This window comes from Tasmannia lanceolata, unplaced genomic scaffold, assembly GCF_043159265.1.
Source record: "Tasmannia lanceolata isolate RefF3 unplaced genomic scaffold, GAP_Taslan_0.1 ptg000015l, whole genome shotgun sequence".
Taxonomy (NCBI): domain Eukaryota; kingdom Viridiplantae; phylum Streptophyta; class Magnoliopsida; order Canellales; family Winteraceae; genus Tasmannia; species Tasmannia lanceolata.
In genome coordinates, this window is record NW_027518692.1 from 2,556,147 (window position 1) to 2,579,570 (window position 23,424).

The window sequence follows — 23,424 nt, forward strand, 5'->3', positions numbered from 1 at the left end:
CTTCAAACCTGCTGAATTGAGAGTCGAAAATCCAGGGGCATTGGCTCGAGGAGAGGAGCCGCAATATGTGAAAGACCCAGATGATGAAGTTGTACAGCAACTGAAGAAAACTCAGGCCGTTATATCTGTTTGGGGATTGTTGATAGCATCAAAGAAACACGGAGAGGCTGTGTTGAAAGAATTGAATACCACACAGGTATCCTCAGAGATATCTCCGGAGCAACTGGCTGAAGTTGTTGCTGTAACCCAGGCCACCAGGGCCATTAGTTTCTCAGATCAGGAGCTGCCTCCTCAAGGTCGGAATCATGCTAGAGCTCTTCATGTCACTATTATCTGTGGAGGCAAGAAAGTACCATCTGTGTTGGTAGATAACGGATCCGCCCTGAATGTGTGTCCATTGAGAACTGCCATTACCTTGGGTTTCGGTCCCACTGATTTTGCCGAATCAACCCTTGGTATTCTCGCATATGACAACACCCGCAGAAATGTGGTCGGAGTCCTCACCACCAGGATCGTTATAGGCGGTCAAGAATTTAAGGTTGAGTTTCAAGTTATTGATATCAAGGCCTCGTTTAATTTGCTTCTGGGACGTCCCTGGTTGCATAAGGAAGGCGCTGTTGCTTCAACCCTCTACCAAAAATTGAAGTTTGTCAGAGATGGGAAGTTGTTCACTGTCAGAGGTGATGAAGAGCCAGAAATAGGATAGATAACAGGAGAAACTCTGATCCTTCCAGTTGCAAAAGCAGATGACTACAACTTGAATGGTTTCGCATTCGACGTTGCTGCTATTTCTTATGAGGATGCCTCTCGGGAGGAGTTGTGTTTGCCGTTTGCCATCAGTCCTGTGGTGGCCAAGATGATGAGAAAAATGAATTACTTCCCTGGTATGAATTTAGGCCATGATCCAAGCAAGGCATCTCACTGGCGCCCAATCAAAGCAAACCGTGGAATTTTTGGTCTTGGATATGTACCTACTAAGGAGGAGGAGGAAGCCATGGAAGAATTATTGAAATTGAAGGAAGAAGTCCGCCGCACTGGAAGGGTACTCCTAATGGCTCCATATTCCTTATCAATGAATGGTCATTTTATCAAAGAAGGTGAGACTTCTACATACTATGGGTTTTCTGAACCATAGTATGACTCAGTGACAGGGATCATGATACCCGGTTTTGAAATATTCAGTGGCCTTGCCCTCCCAGAAACAGAACCGCCGATATATTATGTTGAGAAAGCTGTTGAGGACTGGTTAGTCTACCTTGAACCAGATGTGCTGGTGGCAGTTATTCAGAGTATCGAAATTATAAACATCGGAACAGAAGATTTAATACATGAAATACGATTTGGAAATACTCTATCCTCTGAAGAGCGCGATGAATTAATAAACTTACTTAAGGAATATAAAGAAGTTTTTGCCTGGTCCTACAAAGATATGCCCGGGCTGAGCGAAGACACTGTTCAACACAAGCTACCATTGTTACATGTGATTAAACCTAAAAAGCAGAAGTTAAGGAGAATGAAGCCCGAGTGGGTCTTGAAAGTAGAAGAAGAGGTTACTAAGCAGTTGAATGCTGGATTTCTGCAAGTGGTGGAATATCCAGAATGGCTCGCAAATATAGTACCTGTACCGAAGAAAGATGGAAAGGTGAGAATGTGTGTAGATTTCAGGGATTTGAACAAGGCAAGTCCAAAAAATGATTTCCCCCTACCACATATCGATATCCTGGTAGACAATACGGCCGGGCATGAATTACTATCTTTCATGGATGGTTTCTCGGGCTACAATCAAATTAAGATGGCACCCGAGGACATGGCTAAGACCTCGTTCATTACACAACGGGGAACATATTGCTATCGGGTAATGCCATTTGGTTTTAAGAATGCTGGTGCGACATATCAAAGAGCAGCTACTGCCTTACTCCATGACATGATACATAGGGAAGTCGAAGTTTATGTTGATGATATGATTGTAAAAGCCAAGGAAAGGAGAGATCATATCCCGAACCTTAAGAAGTTCTTTGAAAGAATTCTCAAATACCAGCTTCGCCTGAATCCTACCAAGTGTGTATTCGGGGTTACCTCTGGTAAGTTGTTAGGATTCATGGTGAGTCAAAGGGGCATAGAGGTAGATCCTCAGAAGATTAAGGCTATCCAGGAAATGCCGCCGCCTAAAACCGAGAAGGAAATTCGGGGATTCTTAGGAATGATACAGTTCCTAAGGCGATTCATCGCTCATCTGACATCAACTTGTGAATCTATCTTTAAGCTCCTAAAGAAAAATACTTCCAAAGAATGGACGAAGGAATGTCAGCAGGCCTTTGAAAAGATAAAGCAAAGTTTGTCTGAACCACCGATAGTAGCACCAGTGATACCGGGGCATCCTTTGCTGCTTTACTTATCAGTAACAGAAACCATAATGGGCTGTATGTTAGCACAGAAAGATCCAGAAACCAAGCATGAAAAGGCTGTGTATTATCTCAGTAAGAAAATGTTGGAATATGAACAGAAATACACTGTCCTAGAAAAAACCTGCTTAGCTCTGGTTTTGGCTACTCAGCGACTCAGGCATTACCTTTTATCACATAAGGTCGTGCTCCTGTCAAGGATGGATCCTCTGAAGTATCTCTTTGAAAAACCAGCCCTGACAGGCAGGACTGCCAGATGGTTATTATTGTTGTCTGAGTTCGACATCACCCATGTAACCCAAAAATCAGTAAAAGGCCGAGCCATTGCTGAGCAACTGGCAGAAGCACCCCGAGAAGAAAATCAGCCTTTCAAGCTGATCTTCCCAGATGAAGAGATCATGATGATAGAAGATGAATATCCAGAGACTGGTTGGACCCTCTATTTTGATGGAGCAGCAAACCAAACAGGACAAGGAGTAGGGGCATTGCTGGTGTCACCTCGAAATGAGCATGTTCCCCTTGTCGTTAAGTTACAATTCAATTGCACCAATAATATGGCAGAATATGAAGCATGCATTGTTGGGCTTGAGGCTGCATTGGCCTTAGGCATAGAGAATCTTGACGTATATGGAGATTCGAAGCTAATCATTTGCCAAACTCAAGGAGAGTGGAGAACCAAAGAAGAAAAGCTATTGCCATATCATGAGTACTTGGATGCTCTTGCTAAACAATTCCAGTGCATCACTTCCAGTTATCTGTCAAGTTTGAAGAATAGATTCGCCGATGCCTTAGCAACATTAGCTTCTATGATTGACATACCTCACAATATGAAGATGAGGCTCATCACGGTTCAAGAGCAATGGGCTCCTGCATATGTTGATGCTATAGAGATAGCTGCAAGATGTCCCGATGGTAAACCATGGTATACGGACATAAAGAACTACATCTCAGGCCAGGGGCATCCCAATGAGGCGTCGAATAAAGAAATAAGGACTTTGCAGAGATTGGCACCTAATTTTGTCATTTGTGGAGGGGAGTTGTATCGACGGTCTTTCGATGGAATTCAACTCTTATGTGTCACTGAAGATCAGGCAGAAGAAATTCTCGCAGATATTCATGAAGGGGTGTGTGGGCCTCATATGAATGGGAAGATGTTGGCAAGAAAGATCCTACGTCTGGGGTACTATTGGCCAACATTTGAAGCAGATTGTCATACATTTGTGAAGAAATGCATCTCTCTCGCTCTCTACCATCACTCTGTTTTTCCACATTCTCCCTCTGTTTCCATATCCTAACAGAGCCTCCCTCTCCCTCTCACCATCCTGGGCTCATCTCCTTCTCCCTCAATCTCTCTCTGGACAGAAGTTGGAATTAAAAAAAAAAAAAGAACAGCAAAGAGAAAAAAACAGAGTATCGGTTTTCACCGATACTCTGTTTCTCTCTCTCTCTCTCTCTCTCTCTCTCTCTTTCTCTCTCTCTCTATACCTCTCTTTGTACATCTCACTCCCTCTCTGTCTGTCGCTCTCACTTCCTCTATATATCTCTCACAAATGTTTTTTTACTCTCATTCTCTATCTCTCTATTGCTTTCGGTTTCACTCTCTTTCTCTATATTCTTCTCTATCTCTCACAAACTCTCTTTTCACACTCATTCTCTCACTCCCCTCTAGACCTCTCATAGGTCTCACACTCAACAGAGGAGCGACACTCTCACAGCAGTAAGAAAAATAAAGAAAAAAAAGAGAAAAGAGAAGAAGGAAGCGGGTCGGATCGCAGCGTCGGCGGACTTTCTCGGACTTTTCGGCTCTCGGATTCGGCAGAGATCTCGCCTACAGGTTAGTACACTATTCTCAGATTTTTCCCAGATGATTTGGCATTTTTTATGAATTTTGCATGGTTTTTAGCATTCAATTAAATTTAATTCAATATTAAATATGTGAACTAAAAATCATGATCTGCATGAGTGTTTCAAATCCGTTTCGTCCCAAAATTTAATACGATGTTCTACTTAAATAGAGTAAAATAACTATCGGATCGGATCGGACATTGGATCAACGGTTTTTTAAAATTTGAGTGAAGAGTAGAATTTTATTTAAAATATTGGCTGAGTAATTACGAAATTCGAAAAAATAGCCATCTCAGGATGATCTATTTTTTGGAATTTAAAATTTTTCTTGTGTTCATCACATCAGAAAAAGGTTGGAGGATGTTTTTCGGAATCATAATTTTCTCGAAAATCGTGTTTTAAAAATAGAAAACTCTTTAAAAAAATCTTTTCGACGAAGAAAAATAAAATATATACTAAACGAATTCCAAAATTAATGACATTTCGTGGAAAACTAATATAATGCCGATACATTCTACCATGAATTTTTGAAAATTTTTGGATTTGGTTTGGTATATTATTTTATGCTTTCTTTGAAAATTATCAGATTTTGGGAGAATTTTTACAGACATCAGATCACGGATTAAATTTCCAACATTTTAACAGTAGTCTTATATTCCATATTTCTAGTTGCTGTAAAAGTATCAAGTGATTTAGATCTTGTTTCATATGGGATGTAGTGTTAATTCATAATCTGGTCTGAAAATTGAAAAATCCGAAACTGATAGTAAATAGTTTCTAAAATTCATGAAAATCTCACAGCATGCTACATTTACTTATATCTTATTCCTGTAGAAATTTAATTGAATTTAGATTTCTATTTTGTAGTTTCTGTGTTATATTTGCAATCTGGCCAATTAATTGTTAAATCAAAATTAAATATGAGCTTAATGTAAAAATCTGTAAAAATCTTTCAGTAAGCTACATTTCATCATATCTTGCTGCTGTAGAAGTTTCAACTCATTTCGAATTCGTTTGCAATAGTTTCACTTGTAAAATCACTCATATGTTTAAAATTGATAAAATTCATTGAAAATCCGAAATTAATTGAAAATCATCTGAAAATCTCTAAAGAACCTTAAATCTCTGTCACATATTCACTCCTCAATCCATTGAAACAGAAATCTTAGGATCTTTAGATTTCCCAGAAAAAATGGCCAGTGCATCCATAATCGTATCGCTATTGCACTCGATCTTTGACAATTTGAATATCTAAGCTATAGCATGTTGTTGGCTCCGAGGTTACTGTTCACGGAAATCCGGAGATATGCCAGGCAATAAGATGCTATAACCTAAGTATTAAATTGTGCAAGGAAAGAGCGCACGATTCCCTTCCTTGGATGCTATTCTGGGCCGAAATTGGTGAACCCTAGAACCATTGGTAATCCTTCAATGTCCAGAAACTGAAAATCCTTGAAATCTGAAATTCATTAACCTCGAGAATTTAAATCGATTTGTCTTCTGTCTTTCGGAACCGTTGGATCGAGGTTTCCGTCGTAAGAACCATTAGAGCCCAATTTAGGAACACTGGTGTCAGGTCGTGTCCTAGGTTTTAGGGAGTCTTAGGTTTTAGGGAGTCCTAGAGTTAGGAGTTCAGCCTCATCACGGACGCTTGCTATGAATAGCAACCGTGCCATAGGTCTAGTTACACTAGTCACCCAATTTTCCCTAGGACAAGCCTAGCTAACTAGGATGTAGGTTAACCTGCATTAGTCTAAGGAACAACTTGTATTTAGATAAGAATCATATAGCATCTTAGATGAAATCCTAGGATAGTAAAATCCTCAACTTGAATTAAATAACTACTCTTAAAACTGTTGAAACAGTCAAATCAGTCTAGATCAATGTCTTAGTTGAGTTAGGCATAAGTAGCTTAGCTTAGGTGCACCGAACTACGTCGACTCTGATCCCAGTGAGGCTTGGGTACATAGGCAGCTTGGATGTCTGATGGCATACCAACCGCGAGTCGGCATCACAACAAATTATGGTGTTTTGTATATTAATTTTATTGTAAATGCTTAATTAAATCGCTTAGGACTTTCCCTGAAATTAGAATTTTAGGAGAACTTTCACTTAGATTAAATCCAGACAAATTAAGAAATCAAGATACACATTTAGGATTCACATTGAAATTAGATCATAGGATGCATGTCCCGTAGTTAGCACATTAACAGAGAGTTGAATGAGCCATTTAAAATAAATTTAAAAGAGTTAGCTTTTGGAATCGAAGAGCGATTATCGGGCAGGAATGGTGCATGTGGTGGATAAATCCCCATACCTTCCATTCTTGTAACCAGGTAGCGAGTCTAGATTTCTGGTTAATTACGAGTCCTAGATCTCACATCTAGGTGGTGACTCTGTCAGTCTTTTTTGTGTGGAATTCGGATTGCCTTAGTGATCCCAAGTTCACATAAAAGACGAATTAAAATCAATCATAAAAATGCACACGCCAATCGCGTGGGTATGAGAAACCAAGAGAGAGCGTGGCGGCTCGCGCCCCACCCCTCTCGCGGGATCGGGTCCCACAGGTTCTGATATAATGGCTTGGTTGTAGGTGGGTGGGTGTTGGTGATATGTGGGTGGATGGGTGTTGTACATTTCTATGGGTGGCTTGGTTGTTGGGTTCTGATATAATGGCTTGGTTGTGGGTGGATGGGTGTTGGTGATATGTGGGTTTGTTTTGTAGAGCTTTTTTGTTTTTTTCTGCTTTCCTTGTGTGGTCGGTTATAATGTCTTGGTGGTTTGGTGTTGCTCATATAGGGCTACCATCGATTATCATGCCTCGAGAACTACCGAATAGGAGGACACTGATTATTCGAGCTGTAGCTCTAGTAATGGCTGCGATAGCTACATCGATGGTTAGGGTTAGACTTTACGTTGAAGAAAATATGACAAGGGGCCCTTATGAAAGTGGTTACGAAACTCGTAGGACATTTGTTACACGTGTTACGAATGCAGAGAATCATTGTATTGCGCTTCTGCGAATGGATGTTCGGTGCTTCCGCAGCCTCGTCGCGATATTTAGAAACACGGTCCTACTTGAAGACACAATACACTGTTGTGTTGAGGAACAAGTGGCGATTTTCTTACAAGTAATTGCCCACAGCCAAAGGAACCACACTATTAGAGCATCCATTAGACGGTAAGGGGCCACTGTTTCGAAGTATTTTAACAAGGTTCTATGTGTTGTGCTCAAACTGCAAGAGTTGTTCATATTACCTCCATCAAGGGATACACCACATCACATTGCTGACAACCCGAATTTTATGCCGTACTTTAAGGCATCGTTTATTACCTTGTAGTAGCATGTAAGTTGCATAACAAGTTACTCATATGACAGGTGACATTTTAAATGTCCATATTGTAGGATTGCATTGGTGCAATTGACGGGACACACATTCAAGCAACAGTAGCCGAGGATCTGAAACCTAGATTTATTTGTCGTAAGGGATGGCCCTCTCAAAATGTGCTAGTTGTATGTGACTTCGACCTGAAGTTTACTTACGTGTTAGCTGGGTGGGAAAGGTCGGCAGCAGACTCTAGGGTCCTAGCATCTGCTTTATCAAAGCCGAATGGGATTCCTTGTTTACCAGGTACTACTGAGTTTGTCTTTTACTCCGTACCACTGTTGTTGTTCTTGGTTATGAAACTTATATATATCCCTTCGTGTGTCTGTAGGAAAGTTTTACCTTGCTGATGGTGAGTACCCATGCCTGAGAAATTTTATAACTCCTATCCGAGGCATTGGTTACCACCTAAACGACATTAGAGGGTGCAGACCTCGAACTGCAGATGAGTTGTACAATCAAAGGCATTCATCAGCAAGGAATGTAATCGAGCGGACTTTCGGTGTCTTGAAAAAGTGATTCAACATAATTAATACGCCATCCATGTACCCATTCGAACGACAGGTCGACATAGTGTTAGCCTATTGTTACGTCCACAATCACATAAGGAGGGGGATGCCGAACGATACATACATTGTGGAGATCTTAGAGGACCGACATGGGATCTCGTGTCCCTCGCTCACCATCCTCGGGATCGGGGTCCACAGAAAGCTGGGATTGAACCTCGCTAGAAGCTCCATCGGGGCCCCAAATCTCTCATCTTTTATCTAACCCACTTTCAAAGTCCACTAATTTCATCCACCTCTGTCGTTGATGATTCTAATTCATTTGCACTTCTTCTTGTTATTATTGTTTATGCTTAATATCTATATTTTGCCCTTTTTCGCATATAAGACCCACTGTCACCCAACAGCCTTTATAACTGCACTGAAAAAAATGAAAAATTAAAGGTCTGATAAATGCAGTCGGATGATATGGATCCAACAAGTCATTCTTGTGACTGGGTCTTTATCAATTTGGAGTCATGGAAAATGATCTTTATCAATTCGTTATTGAGAAAAGTACGGAATGCGGGCCGATGTTTAGTGAAAATATGGATGACGGGCACCTTTCAAAACAAGAACCAAAAAAGGGCTAAGCTTCAAAATCGGGTGGGAAAAAGACCCCAATACCCTTCTGACAACAAGAGGACTCCTCATATGTTGGTCCTCATCATTCACTTGTTCATTATTTAACTATTTTCTTCGGAGGGAAAAACCCTTGTATTTAATGCATCTCACCCCAATTTACGTTTGGCGCACTGCACGAGGTTTCGTTGGGTTCGTCTCAATGCATATTTGAACCGACAGAAGCATGGGTTCATTTAGATCCTGGCCGTTGGAAATAAGTGCAGACGGAAGGATGCTTGACACGTCCTAAATATTTTTTCCCGAACGGTGGCGCCTTTTTTATAGCTAGTTTGGTTTGGATTTGAAATTTCCTTTTTAACCTAGAGTCCCTTCGGTTCGTTTAGATCTTGGCCGTCGCTAATGTGCATAGACGGACGGATCAACGACACATGGACATATAATGGAACGGTGGCGTCCTGTACTAATACCGCCAAGTTGAACCTTGCCTAAAATTTCTGGTGCCGTTATGTCCCTATGTCCCAACCCTTACATAGTGATGTGCAAAATATTTTGGTGAGGTCTCCAGAGCTGTTACGCTGGCTTACCTAATAGTCACGCCGACGTAAATGACGTTTACGCCGGCTTACCCATTACATACACCGGCGTACCCATCATGTACACCGGCCAGCCTAAATTAACACCGGCATATCTATACACGCCGGCGTAATATAAGAGCGCCGAAGGACTAAGTATGATACGGTGGCGTACCTTTACTGAAGGCCGGCTTAGAAGTTGTTTCGGCGGTTGGGGTGAAATTTACCCAATTAATTACTATCTTCTGATTTCTTTCCGCCTTAATCCAGGTAATGAATCTGTTTTGGTTTTTTTACCCATTAAATTATCTAGAGAACCATTTTGGTACTTAGTGGAGTTTACCCAGTAAATTGTGTTATGGTGGGAGAAAGATACTTGATGTGTGATGTAACCAGAACATAATATCAAATGGATTTGGCCTTGACGGAATGGAACAAAGAAGAATGGTTTGATTAATCAGTTATCTATACAAGAACAGGTTTGGACAATCAGTCATCTACTTCTACACATCTTCTAACAGTCAGCCTCCCAAACATTTGTAATCAACATCTCTACTCCCTACATCTTATAATCCCCGCGGACTCTGCAGTACTGAAGAAGAGAAGCTACATGTGGCTGCATTCCTAAATCATCTCGAATGTTCTCTCCACGCGTAGGCAATGTATATCCTACTGCCGTAAGATAGAATTGTAAGTACTCGGCCAATGAGTAATTTCTTTGTATGCTTGTAAGAATTAGTACCTTTGTGAACTCGAATTGTTTGTAGTGGCATAGAGCTTTTATGAACTTGATGACGAACACCCCACAGTCGACCCTACAAATACAAATTGTAGCAGTTGATATTATGTAACTTGCACCTGGAAATAGATGAAGAGTATATTGTCTTAACGGTGCAGTAGGAGTACTCAAGCATTTTCTTGCGTTGGTCTTCTTGTTTCGACGGTATCTTCCCACGTATCCGCCGCAGGTTGAAATCTTTTTAGAACCCTCCTAAAGAAAGTAATCTGCACGCCGAGAGAGATTATTGAGAAAATCCATCCAAACGTACTGCACTATGGAATATCACTACGTAGGAAACCTACCATTCCTCTTGCAAGATTCCTATTGTGAGCTCTGGCCAGTGAATCATACATTATATATTTTCCTACGTTCATACTGACCATTAATAATATCCAGTGTTTCCCATTCCCTATTGGGGCCAGGATTCTGTCTACCCCATTCATATCGCTTAGGAAGGAATTGATGATGGTCGCATAAGCATAAGCATGGGATAAAAAGAGAGGCTATTGTAACGATAAAGCGTTCAGGTGCAGAACTTATTGAGACATAGGTAGGGAGGCATACGCATCGTTTGTCCATTGCCTTGGACATGGAAAGATCCCCGTACCCATTTATGACCTTCAAGGGAATGAGATTTATTGTGGAACGCTAAATGAGATAAATTATTTGAAATATGCATTGGCGATATATAGGTAAGCCTTTAGACTTGGGAGCTTACCGAGCTGTGGACTACACCCTCGGGATGATACAGTGTCCTCAGCTCCTCCTTTGAGCAATGACTTCTATTGGTAATTTGTAGAGTATTACTGAAGAAAGAATCAAACTGTTTATTGTACGCACTATGGAACATAGTCAATAAATTGTGTTATGGTTCTAATTTTCATACTCGAAGTCGCTACTGAAGTAATCAGAGATAACTTTCTCCTGAGTGTGGGGATCAAGTAGGTCATATGTCAGTTTCTTCTCCGCCCATGATGTTCTGTATTGGATCGTAAATTTTGTACTGACATCCCCCTCTTCCGATGATTCCATTTGTGAGTGAACGGCCTCTTCCCCATGTTCTGACATTTCCATTTCCGCCTCAACCACATGCTGGCCACCCTTAGACAAATCCATATGTATCTCAACCGACTGTTGGCCATCTTCCCTTTCCTCGGGAATGCAGTCTGCATCTGTCTGTACCATCAACCAAGTGTTTGCTTAGCTTCATTGCTTAAATATCGAACGGCAGAATGAACAACATATATTATCTTTCATTTGATGCTAACCTGTACTTCGGGAGTTGTAAGTAGATGGAGCTCACAATCATCTGGAACTATCTCCAGTCGCACCTAATAGAGAGACAATTACTCAGAACTCAAAATTATGTAGCTCGCGTAAGGATATAAGATAATAAATAACAGTGTTTGATTATTATACCTCGTCATCCTACAACCCTCTCACCATCTCCAGTACATTGGCTGGTTTGTGTTTAGATTTTGTTTCTTCCCATCTGATGAATCTAGGATATTTGTTGTTAGCACTGGTATAGGTCGTGAGGTGCTCGTACAACCAGACCTTTTAATAAGAAATAAACAAGTGAGGTTGAGGGTATAACACTAGATATGCATTTTACCTCTATGTTTTCCACTCTTACCTGCATACAGTACGCAGCCAGGGAGGTAAACCTCCTTTTGGATACCTCACTGTACGAAATCCTATCAATGCCGCATATTATGTACTGATGCACGGCCTTTCCTCATGCATAGTTACCTATAGTCGTCAGATCATCCACATATCTAACGAATTTGTGGTTTACAGCGTAGGCTGTGTCAGGAAAAAGAAACGATGAGAACAAATATAAAATTAGTAACTTCGCTGCGGTTTTTGGCTCACGCTCTCTCGTCCTCTTTATTGACTTCAATATATCTACACTAGTTATGTGTTTAGTCTTACTAAAAACCGGGTATGTAGTGGAGATTGCACGATCTGGGTCACCAAAGAAACATCTTCTCCGACACTGCTCAACCCTAACATTACGCTAATATCTTTTGCGCTGAATGGAACATATCTCTCCCCTAATTTAAAGGCCTTAGTCTCTTTGTCCTACAGGGAAAGCATAGAAGCCATTACTCCCCTATGAAGAGTGATATCAAAGAAATGTAAACATGTGTGCAAAGGGAGTTTTGTTAAGTAAAACCTGGGTTGGCGCTCCAAGGTTCGCCTCCACTACTCCATCTTACAATTTACTGGTGGAGCATCGTGACTTTACGGATGGAAGATCTACCGGTGCTTCGACCTTAGCTGACCTTTTCCTCCTTCCCTCACTAGATGACATTATTCTTTTCTTTGTCTGGAACACCTGAAAGAGACCATCCATGTTCATATTAACCCGCAGACCAAAGAAAGAACGAAAAGCATGAAAATGATAGCCTTACAAATTTGTAAACAATGTTGGAGCACCTGAAGAGGGAGTTCTCTCCGTCTCTACACAGAGATCTCTAACAGCGTCTGCGTCCTAGGGTTTCTGGCTTCTCGCGGTCTGTGGAGTATTAGGGTTTGAATATGTAAAAGTCGGGTTCTAAACCCTTTTATCGACGGTTCGAGTATTTAGAAACGGCGGCGTACTTTATCTTATCGGTGGCGTATACGGTGGCGTACTTTATCTTATCGGCGGCGTATAAAGACTTTCTAATCTAAGAATTAACAGTTACGCTGCCGTACTTTATCTTGTCGGCAGCACATACGGTGGCGTTATTATTATCTGGCGGCGTACCTAATGTAAAAAGTTAACATGACAATTCCCGGCGTAATTATTTTTACGGTGGCATACCTTTTGAACGATGGCGCCCATTTTACAAATTTGAAATTGTTGTCATTAGGGTTTGAACAGATAACGCTGGCGTACCTATTGTAAACTATCATTCTTTAAGAGACAAACACACTTTAGGGTTTTAAAAGGTTCGTGGGTTCTATCTCCCAAACCGTATCAAGCGTGGGATTCTTACAGCCAATATTGCATTTTTCAAGCTGTAAGATACCATTCCCTGTTATTTCTTTGTTGGTGGGGTGACCTGAAGACCATCTTGCTCGTAAAACCGAGTGAAGCTATGAAATGGAAACGGAGAGACGATGCAGCCACCGGGGCAGAAGTACAGGTGATTTGCTGCCTCTTTGTATATGGAATATATATCCTATGGAAAAAACTGTACTAATCCACACTTTCTTCTACCACTTTGATAATGCAGGGAAGAGGAAAATTTAAGTACGTGATGAGTAGATGCTCTCGAAGGAATTTTGTCTCGCATCTTAAGGGTCTACAATTAGAGCTTAGGGATGTTCACTATGATGCACTGTATAGAACTCCATTCGGACATCTATTTCATCTCGAAGACATTGTATTACATAAATCTATACTGACAATTCTACTAGGTTTGTGGGATCGTGAGAGTAATTCGATTAGATTAGGTGGTCAGTTAGTTCCATTTCATGTATCGGATGTTGCATTAGTATTAGGCCTACATATTAGTGGCGAAAGAATACCGATGAGATTGAGTTGTAGTGCATATGTGCTTGGGTGGATGTTTACCAAACCATCTGTAAAAGCGGATGAAATATGTGAGAAAATTAAAAGTTTAGTACGCACCGATAAGGAGGACAATATTGATTTGGTTGTTAAACTTCTGTTGTTGCTCCTCTTCAGTACATTTCTCTTTAATCAAACTGACCACAAGGTGGATGCGTCCTTTTTCCCTTATATAGACAATCTTCAAAACATATTGAATTTTGCATGGGCATATGCTGTCTACGACTACCTTCTTCAATCTATAAACAAAAGTGCAACTGGCAAAGGTCATCTTGCCAGATGCTCGATTGTCCTTCAGGTAAGCCACTACATTATAGCGAATCGAACAATGCAATTGTAAGATCTTACATGAAAACCTTAAAACTTATATGTGCATTAATTCAGATATGGTTGTTTGAGCATACTAATCTGTGGAGTTGCAATCACACTGGAGCGACCCCACGAATATTCAAAATGGAAAGGAATTGTACACAGCAGGAGGTCAGAGCATAAATGAATGTTTACGTTGGTGAAGGAGATGCAGTTGAGTGACTCCCAGGTGAGGCATCACAGTACTTAGTTAATTTAATGTGCATGTAATCTACATGATTTTGTTCATCTCAGCAGTTGCTTGCAATCAATGTCTAGGTCATCAAGGTTGTAGCACCGACTCTAGATGAGGCTACGTTTATCTCCCATGGACCTGGTAACGTATCGTCATCACCGATATTATATATATTTCTTCCTTCGGTACATCGAGATTTGCAACACACATCCCTTGTTGTAACAGACCACTGATGTACGAGTTCTTGAAGATAACGAAGGCAAACCGGATCAGTCGAACCCTATAACAAATGCTGACAATCTTATGACCCTTGCTTCCGTTGCGCATCAAGGCGGCGATAATACGGATGAACCTAATTATATTCTCGTCCAATAGGAGACAATGATCGACAATGTGTATGACCTTCATCAAGAGCTATTACATGAGAGCTTGCTAAGGAAAGCTGCAGAAGCAGAAACTTTGGCGATGAAGGGAGAGCTGCAAGCAATCAAATCACAATATCAAGAATATGGTCGGAAGCTAAGTGAGCTAGTCAAAGAAGTAAATGTGCTTAAGGAGGGGCAAGCCCAACTTAACTGTGTTGAAAGAGTAGAAAGGGAAGCAGACGCTATTGATCGGTTGGATAGAACAATAGTGTTTGAGGGGCTGCAATAAAATGAGGAGGGAAGCTAAAACAATGGTGTAAGCCCAATGGTTTCCACCTTGGCATTCCCATCTTATTTTGATGATTCTATTACACAAGTGATTTATGATCACAAATGTGTTTGATTGTCTAAGTTGTAGATCACATTGGTGCTAAGACAACATTGCTTGGATTGAGGCCAAGAAGATCTCATTAGACCACATCATGAAGGCCAAAGACATCGAAGTCCAAGACAGATGAAGACTTGAAGAATCCATTGAAGATCAAAGTTATATTAGATTGTATTAAGATCCAATCCTAGTTTAGAATTTTGAAAGGCATAATTAAGTTAAACTCACACATCCTAAAATGTATAAGTGATTGTCGTTGTGGTGTTCCAACTATGTGGAACCCTCATAACAATCCCAAGTTGGTGTAAAATTGGAAGCCCAAAAACAGAAGTGAAAATCTGCTCAACATAGGCTTCTCGGAACTCTGAGAGATTTCTCGGAGCTCCGAGCTCGGAACTCCGAGAAATCCTCGGAGCTCCAAGATTTGGTCCAGTAGACATTTTTCATCTTAAGTTTGTATTCCCGGAACTCCGAGAACATTAATAACGGTCAGATTTATATCCGTTGGTGTTTTCTCCAGAATTACCACTATGCCACCAAACGGTCATATTTGGATTTTTCTATATATATGGGTATTCCCAACTTCCAAATAATCAATCCTAACACTCTTAAACTCCATTTGAACATCCAAAGAGTGAATCAAACTTGATTATGCCTCTCATCCTCTAAAGATTAGGATTTGGATCATAGGCAAAATTTGTACATCTTCTACACTTTGTAAACCCTTGTGAGGGATTGTTTTTATTTTTTCTTTCTTATCAAGAACTTGTATTGGGCAAGTGTTCGGAGAAGCGTAGCCAACTCTCTGTGGTGAAGATTGCCACCAAGGTTAAAGGTAATCGAAATTTGTAATCGGCACCGATCTTCGCCGAAGTTAAGAAGATCACATAGTGAAGCCATCAACGGGTTTGGTTGATGGAGTAGAGTAGGCCTCACGTTTGGAGGACCGAACCACTTTAAAATCTCGGGTGCAATCTCTCTTACTCTTGCTCTTTATTGCATTTGCACTTTAGATTTAACTTGTGTGCTTGAATTTTATTGTTGATCTCTTAATTTCCAAAATTGGGTTTGAGTTTTCAAAAGAATTAAAACTTGTTAGAAACCTAATTCTTCCCTCCTCATTTGTTGCCAATTCGGGACCACCCTTGGAATTTCACTTGGTATCAGAGCAAAGGCTCTTAAAAGATTTTCTTTTCTATAAATCTTTGGTAAATTTTTCTTTAAAAATTTCAACAAGGGAAAGAGCATAAGATCTTTGGCAACTTTCTAATTGTGAAATGGCGGATATAAATGGAACCGGACTTCCGGAGGGCCATTCCACAACTAGACCTCCCTTCTTTAATGGGCCAACTATGGACATTGGAAGACAAGGATGCGCATCTATCTTCTTTCGATAGATGTGGAACTTTGGCATATTGTTGAAAATGGATACATTTTTCCTTTCACACCATTTGAAGAATGGAATACGGTAGAAAAAAGGCATGCAAATTTAAATTACAAAGCTATAAATTCTTTGTTTTGCGCCTTATCTACGGAGGAGTTTAATCGAGTTGCTCTTTTTTATTCCGCCAAAATTATTTGGGATACACTTGCCATTACCCATGAGGGAACATCACAAGTTAAAGATTCCAAAATAAACTTGTTAAAGAGCAAATATGAAATGTTTAGAATGGATCAAAACGAAAGCATTTCTGAAATGTATACCCGTTTTTCTAAAATTTCTAATGAACTAGCAAATCTTGGTAAATCTTATCCTACTGATGAGCTTGTGAGTAAGTTGCTTAGGTCTCTTCCTCCATATTGGGATCCAAAGGTAACCGCCATACAAGAATCAAAGAATCTCAAGACGCTAACCATAGAGGAGCTTGTAGGATCTCTCATCACCCATGAGATGCTCCTCACTAGCCGACAAGAGGAGAAGAAGCCGAAAGAGAAAGAAAAAGAGAGTCGATCTCTGGCTCTAAAAGCCTCCAAAGCGAATTAATCATCCTCTAGCGAGGCGGATAGCGATGAAGAAGAAGCTTTAAGAAAATTTAAAAGCTTATGGAGAAAGAAACATAAAAAGGATAAAACGAAGAAGAAAGAAGAAAGTGAAGTAGGAGCAATAAGGTGCTATAATTGCAAGAAGATCGGACACAAAAGACCGGATTGTCCACTTCTCAAGTCATCTTCCTCAAAATACAAGGGAAAGAAGGAATGGAAGAAACATAAGGCTCTTGCCGCCGGATGGGATGCTACTAGCACCTCGGGAAAGAGTTCAAGCGAAGGGGAAGATAAAAAAGATGATCTTTGCTTCATGGCACTCACCCATGAAGATGAGGTAAACTCTAACCCCTGGTGTTATTCATCTAGTAGTGATAGTGAAAAAATATCATATGATGAATTGTGCTCAACCTTGCACTCTCAAATTTTTAAAAATAAAGTTCAAAAGAAATCCATTTCAAAATTAAAAAATGAACTTAATTTTTTGAAAAATGAATCTTCTTCCAAATCTCAAGCACAACTTGAAAATTTTAAACTTGAGATTGAAACCCTTAAGGGTTGTTTGGATGAGAAAACTTGCCAAATTGCAAAACTCCAAGAAGTGGTAAGCTCTTCCAAATCTTATGAAAATGAAATTAATGATTTTCTAAATCAAATAACCCATCTTCATAATGAAAATGAAAGATTAAGATTATGTCACCATGGATTCTTAAATGGTGACAAAATTATTGACATAATCTTAAAGAAGACTAGTCAAAGACCTAAACATGCATATGATAGGACTAGCGTATCTAACCTCATATTAGATGCCATTATTGTGGAATAAATGGTCATTACCAATTCTAATGTGCATCTAAAATTAGGGATAGTGTTGGAACCAAGAAATCTTGAGTTCCCAAAGCCCCCATATGATTTTTATCGTATGTGCTTAGATTAGGGGCTTGCTCTAAAATTGAATATCTTTCTATGGATAATTAAAATATCCCCTCTTATGTTGAATAAAAATTCTAAATAGGGGGAGTTCTAGGTTTGTCTTTTTCCTTGAAAAAGGGTGAGCTTTAAATTGAATATTTCATTCCTTTGTTTCTCTTTTACTCCAATCTTTTTGATTGATGCCAAAGGGGGAGAGGATTCTAGTGTAAGGAAAATATGAATGCTTTTATTGGAAAATCCCTTGTGCTTGTCATCATAAAAAAGGGGGAGATTGTAAGCACAATGGTTTCCACCTTGGCATTCCCATCTTATTTTGATGATGCCATTACACAAGTGATTTATGATCACTAATGTGTTTGATTGTCTAAGTTGTAGATCACATTGGTGCTAAGACAACATTGCTTGGATTGAGGCCAAGAAGATCTCATTAGACCACATCATGAAGGCCAAAGACATCGAAGTCCAAGACAGATTAAGACTTGAAGAATCCATTGAAGATCAAAGTTATATTAGATTGTATTAAGATCCAATCCTAGTTTAGGATTTTGAAAGACATAATTAAGTTAAACTCACACACCCTAAAATGTATAAGTGATTGTCGTTGTGGTGTTCCAACTATGTGGAACCCTCATAACAATCCCAAGTTGGTGTAAAATTGGAAGCCCAAAAACAGAAGTGAAAATCTTCTCAACATAGGCTTCTCGGAGCTCCGAGCTCGAAACTCCGAGAAATCCTCGGAGCTCTGAGATTTGGTCTAGTAGACATTTTTCATCTTCTGTTTGTATTCCCGGAACTCTGAGAAAAATTCTCAGAACTCCGAGAACACTAATAACGGTCAGATTTATATCCGTTGGTATTTTCTCCAGAATTACCACTATGCCACCAAACGGTCATATTTGGGTTATTCTATATATATGGGTATTCCCAACTTCCAAATAATCAATCCTAACACTCTTAAACTCCATTATGCCTCTCATCCTCTAAAGATTAGGATTTGGATCATAGGCAAAATTTGTACATCTTCTACACTTTGTAAACCCTTGTGAGGGATTGTTTTTGTTCTTTCTTTCTTATCAAGAACTTGTATTGGGCGAGTGTTCGGAGAAGCGTAGCCCACTCTTCGTGGTGAAGATTGCCACCAAGGTTAAAGGTAATCAGAATCTGTAATCGGCACCGATCTTCGCCGAAGTTAAGAAGATCACATAGTGAAGCCATCAACGGGTTTGGTTGGTGGAGTGGAGTAGGCCTCACGTTTGGAGGACCGAACCACTTTAAAATCTCGGGTGCAATCTCTCTTACTCTTGCTCTTTATTTGCATTTGCACTTTATTTATATTGGGAGACCATACTTTATTAGTCCAAGATTACATTTACTTGTATATCTTTGTTATGCCTTCCGCTTTTTTTTACTGACTTAACAGAGCTTACTTATTGCCTTATATATGCCAGTGATTAAAAAACTTAAATCTGAGAAAATATTTATCTGCAGTCATAGTCATGGTGCTGACGAACTTCAATGGCACCGGTGTGGGTTTTGGTATGTATTGCTGTATATGACATGGTTTTGTAACAAATTTGTTAGTAGGGCCTTTGGTCTCGCAAATAACTCCTGATAATAAATCTTGGTCTTCGATGTTTTCATTGCAGGTTTTGGCATTGGTTGCGGTTTTGGAATTGGATGGGGTTTCGGAGGTTTGTTAGTTTTCTCTGTCTTCCTCATTTTCTTCCATTAACTTTGTAAGTCATGTGAAATTGCTAAGTTTGCATGATTGAATTACTTGGACATGATTTTTGCATCAATTTGATACAAATCCAACATACTGGTTTCATATACGTTCGAATGCTTTAACTGTATTTTGATTTGATAATGTTTCAGCTTTCTATGTCAATATTGAATCCATATTGTCTGTAAACCCTTATTTCATGGAACTGACAGGCCCAACTCTTAGCTTGTAGAAATGGTTTTATACTGTTCTAGTTGTTGAATATTGTTTGCTTTAGTACCAATTTACCCAATATACCATGTGACTTGAATGAACAACGAAATTCTATGACACCAAAGTTAGTTAAGAAACTTGAAACAGTTGCTTAGAGAAATTCATAAGAACTTGGATGATATAAAAGATTCATTATTTGTTAACTCAGATAAAAATCTTGTTTCTCAATTTACAGAAAAAACCTGGTTTTTGTTTCTCACATTATTATATTTCAGAGAGATTCATTATTTTTAACTTAGATAAAAACTTGTATTGTAAGTCACAGAAAAAAGTCAAAAACCCGGTTTTTCTCTCACATGATTATATTTTTATCTTTCGTCTGCTTTTAGTTACTATGGATTACCTCATTTCAAGAGATATGATGTTGATATGGTCACTGCAGACCTTGTATCTGTGAGATGGTGTGATGATATATTATCAGTTTTCGAAGTTCTCCATCACTACATAATTCTATTTAGTTCTTTTTGTTTACATCAGTACCTATGGAAGAATCATTGTAATATCAACCTTGCGTAATTGTATGCCAGTGTAGTTTTAGAGTCTAGACCCAACAGCCAAATGCCCATTTACTTACTAACTTGAACTTATCCAGAACCGTATGGAACTTTAGCTGTCTTAATACATCCACAATGTAGATGCTCTCTGAATTAATCATGGTCTGCCTTTATACCTTTGCTATTGTTCTCGGTTCACCTTGTGCTTGATACGGTTAAATCATTAGCTCAGCATTAATCTTATCTTTACTAATTATTGATGCATCTCTGCTTCAGGAATGCCTTTGCAAACCTTGGGTCTTGGCATAGGTACGCTCAGAGTAAATTCGATTCTCTGTTATTCTAAACTGCCATCTCATGGTGTTTAGAGTTGTAGACACCCCATTTTGACCGGACCCAGATTCGTTGCGTTTGTGCGAAACCCCATTCCAATCACCAGGCAAAGATCCCAAATTCCACCCTGAGATAGGTTGAGATCTCACCAAGATCCCCATCAAATTTTATCGAAATCCGACTCAATTTGTCAAATAGGACGAGCCTGGAAGAAGTGGGGTATGAAGGTATAAAGGGGGGTGAATTATCTGCAGAGGGGATATTCATGTGAAAAGGGGGGTGAATCAGCTCGGCTGGGACGGAGCTGATTCGCGCGCTCATCAATTTTCGTGCGCTTTATCAATCAGGGGTGCGAATATCGGTTTTTTACTTTGTCATATAAAAAAAATCAACAGAAGTGAGGGCACTGTTCATTGTCTAGAAAAATCCAAAGAAAAGAGAGGGTGAGAACAGAGAGAAATTTGAATTTTTTTCTTTGATCTTCGTCCGCAGATCATTCCTCCGATCGATAGTCGAAGATCCATCCTCTGATCCGAGAGAGAGAGAGAGCGAGAGAGAGAGAGAGAGAGAGAGAGAAGGATCTTCTTCTCCGACGAAAATTTCGTCGAAATCTGATCATCACCGCCTCAAATCTGAGATCTCAGATCTGAGAATAGCGAGAGAGGAAGAGTTGATTTCTGCAAAAATCCGAAAGAAAGAGTGAGAGAGGTGGAGGGAGGTTTCTCTTCTCCGGTGGGTTGAGCGGAGCTCCGGTCAAATCATGTTTCACAGCTAGAATCCGGTGAGAATCTGAATATTCTTTTTCTTCTAGATGCTGTGTTTCATTTACAAGATCATCTCTCTAGTGTTTGTTTCCAGTTTCTAACTCTAAGTCATGGAATTTTAACCTCAAACCCTCATTTTCCTCTTCTCCGGTCAAACTCCGGCTTCTCTGGTTGATTTCCTTTGTGTCACATATTATCATTTCTTGTTAAATCTTACCTTTCTCTAGCCTTAAAATTCGCAGATCTGAATTTCTCCTCCATTAAACTTCAGTTTTCCTTACTTTCCTCTCCGATCATTTTCTGGCAAAAGCTCCGATCGGTGCTCTCCAATTTCCCGCCGTGTTTTCACCATTAAATTACCAGTTATCCTCAACATCACTGCTGAGATCTATCATCCTTTCTTCCTCTCAAACCCTAAATCTACCAAAACCCTAATCCTCTATATTTCTTCCCCGACCAAAAATCCGCCCATTTTTTCGATCATTTACCTTTCTTCTGCGACGAATCATGCTGGATTTCGGCCAAAGCTTCAGATCTGGCCTCTGTTAATGTAGATCTGGAGAAAATTTTGGTTAATCCTTTGGAATCAGAGCTCTGGTAATTTTCAGGCTTAGTAAGTCTAATCTCTTGCAAGTCAGGAGACTCTTCATCAAAATGGAAATTTGTTAGCCTTTTCTCAGTCAAGGTAATGCATGATGGAATGGATGGTTTCATTACTAGATTCTTGGGTTGTCTAAAGTTCATTTTCTTCATATGCACTTGTGCCCTTTCATAATTCCTCAAGGCACTGCCTGTATAAAAATCCATGGTGAAGTGGCTGTAAGTTATCATTTGAATTTCTCTCTTGTAGTTTGGTCGCATTACAAGTATTTTCTAGTATACAGGAGTTTTTAGTCTTGGCAAAATCATTCTCACCTTGAAAATGAGAGCGTGGCCATAGGAATTTGCTGATATTGACGAACTGTATATTTTTTTTTACTTTGAAATGTTATTTGTTCCTTTACTTGTTGGTCATATATTGCATGCATTAACGGTTCAGTTGCGTCCTCATTGTGATGCATATATGTTTAAAATCCAGTTCATAAGTGTATTTATCATCTTGTGTATGTTGTATTTCAGTCCAACTGTGTACATATCATCTTGTATACGCTTAGCTCTGTTCCTGTCAGGAATTGTGAGTTTAAGGTTCTCTCTTTTCTTTTACATTGATTGATCTTTCATGCTCGTTAATAGAAGTTTTATTCGTTGAGCTCGAGCATCACCCTTCTGTTCCTCTGCGCACAAGTGTTCGTCGAGCTTGCGCCTTGGAGGATTCCTGCAATCAGTTGCGGATGCGTTCCATTCAGGATCTCGGGAGACGTTTAACTGTTTCATTGTGAGGGCGATGAAGGCGATAGCCCAAGCCCATCCTTAGGGGACTTGCTCAGTCTTACTAGAGCTTCCCCTCTTTTATTTAGAGACTTCTCTAGTCTTTTAGAAACCATTAGATGGTAGTTTCTCTTCTTTATTTAGGAGATCATTGTGGTCTCATTAGCGAGTACCATTCTAGGAGACACGCTTTGTCTCGTTAGGCAGCTCTCCTCTGGGGACAAGCCTCGTTGCTTAGAGCCTCTCCCTTTACGGAGTCAACTTTGGTTTTAATAGAGAGTCTTTGACTCATTTGTCTTCTTAATAATGTTAGTAGAGAGTCTTGGACCCATTTATCTGTCGCGTAGTAGTATTAGAGAGCCTTTGGCTCATTTGTCTTCTTTAGTGGTTTTCATTAGAGAGTCTTTGACTCAGTCGTCCTTTGGATGATATTGCTAGAGAGTCTTTGACTCAGTTGTCTTTAATGGTCTTGCTAGAGAGTCTTTGACTCATTTATCTTCTTTAGTGGTTTTTATTAGAGAGTCTTTGACTCATTCGTCCTTTGGATGCTATTCTTAGAGAGTCTTCGACTCGTT

General features: G+C 39.8%; 2 long non-coding RNA genes across 2 annotated transcripts; one reads left to right on the forward strand and one right to left on the reverse strand.

Moving 5' to 3' along the window:
* Window positions 1-10,848: 10,848 nt before the first annotated feature.
* Window positions 10,849-12,354, reverse strand: LOC143892959 (uncharacterized). The gene is made up of 5 exons (XR_013255666.1): window positions 12,052-12,354; window positions 11,753-11,922; window positions 11,536-11,673; window positions 11,385-11,447; window positions 10,849-11,292 (listed from the first exon to the last, which is right to left on the reverse strand). It is a non-coding gene; the product is annotated as an uncharacterized LOC143892959 (long non-coding RNA).
* A 6,987-nt stretch (window positions 12,355-19,341) lies between these two features.
* LOC143846991 (uncharacterized) lies at window positions 19,342-20,694 on the forward strand. The gene is made up of 3 exons (XR_013234894.1): window positions 19,342-19,430; window positions 19,541-19,585; window positions 20,661-20,694. It is a non-coding gene; the product is annotated as an uncharacterized LOC143846991 (long non-coding RNA).
* The last annotated feature ends 2,730 nt before the right edge of the window (window positions 20,695-23,424 follow it).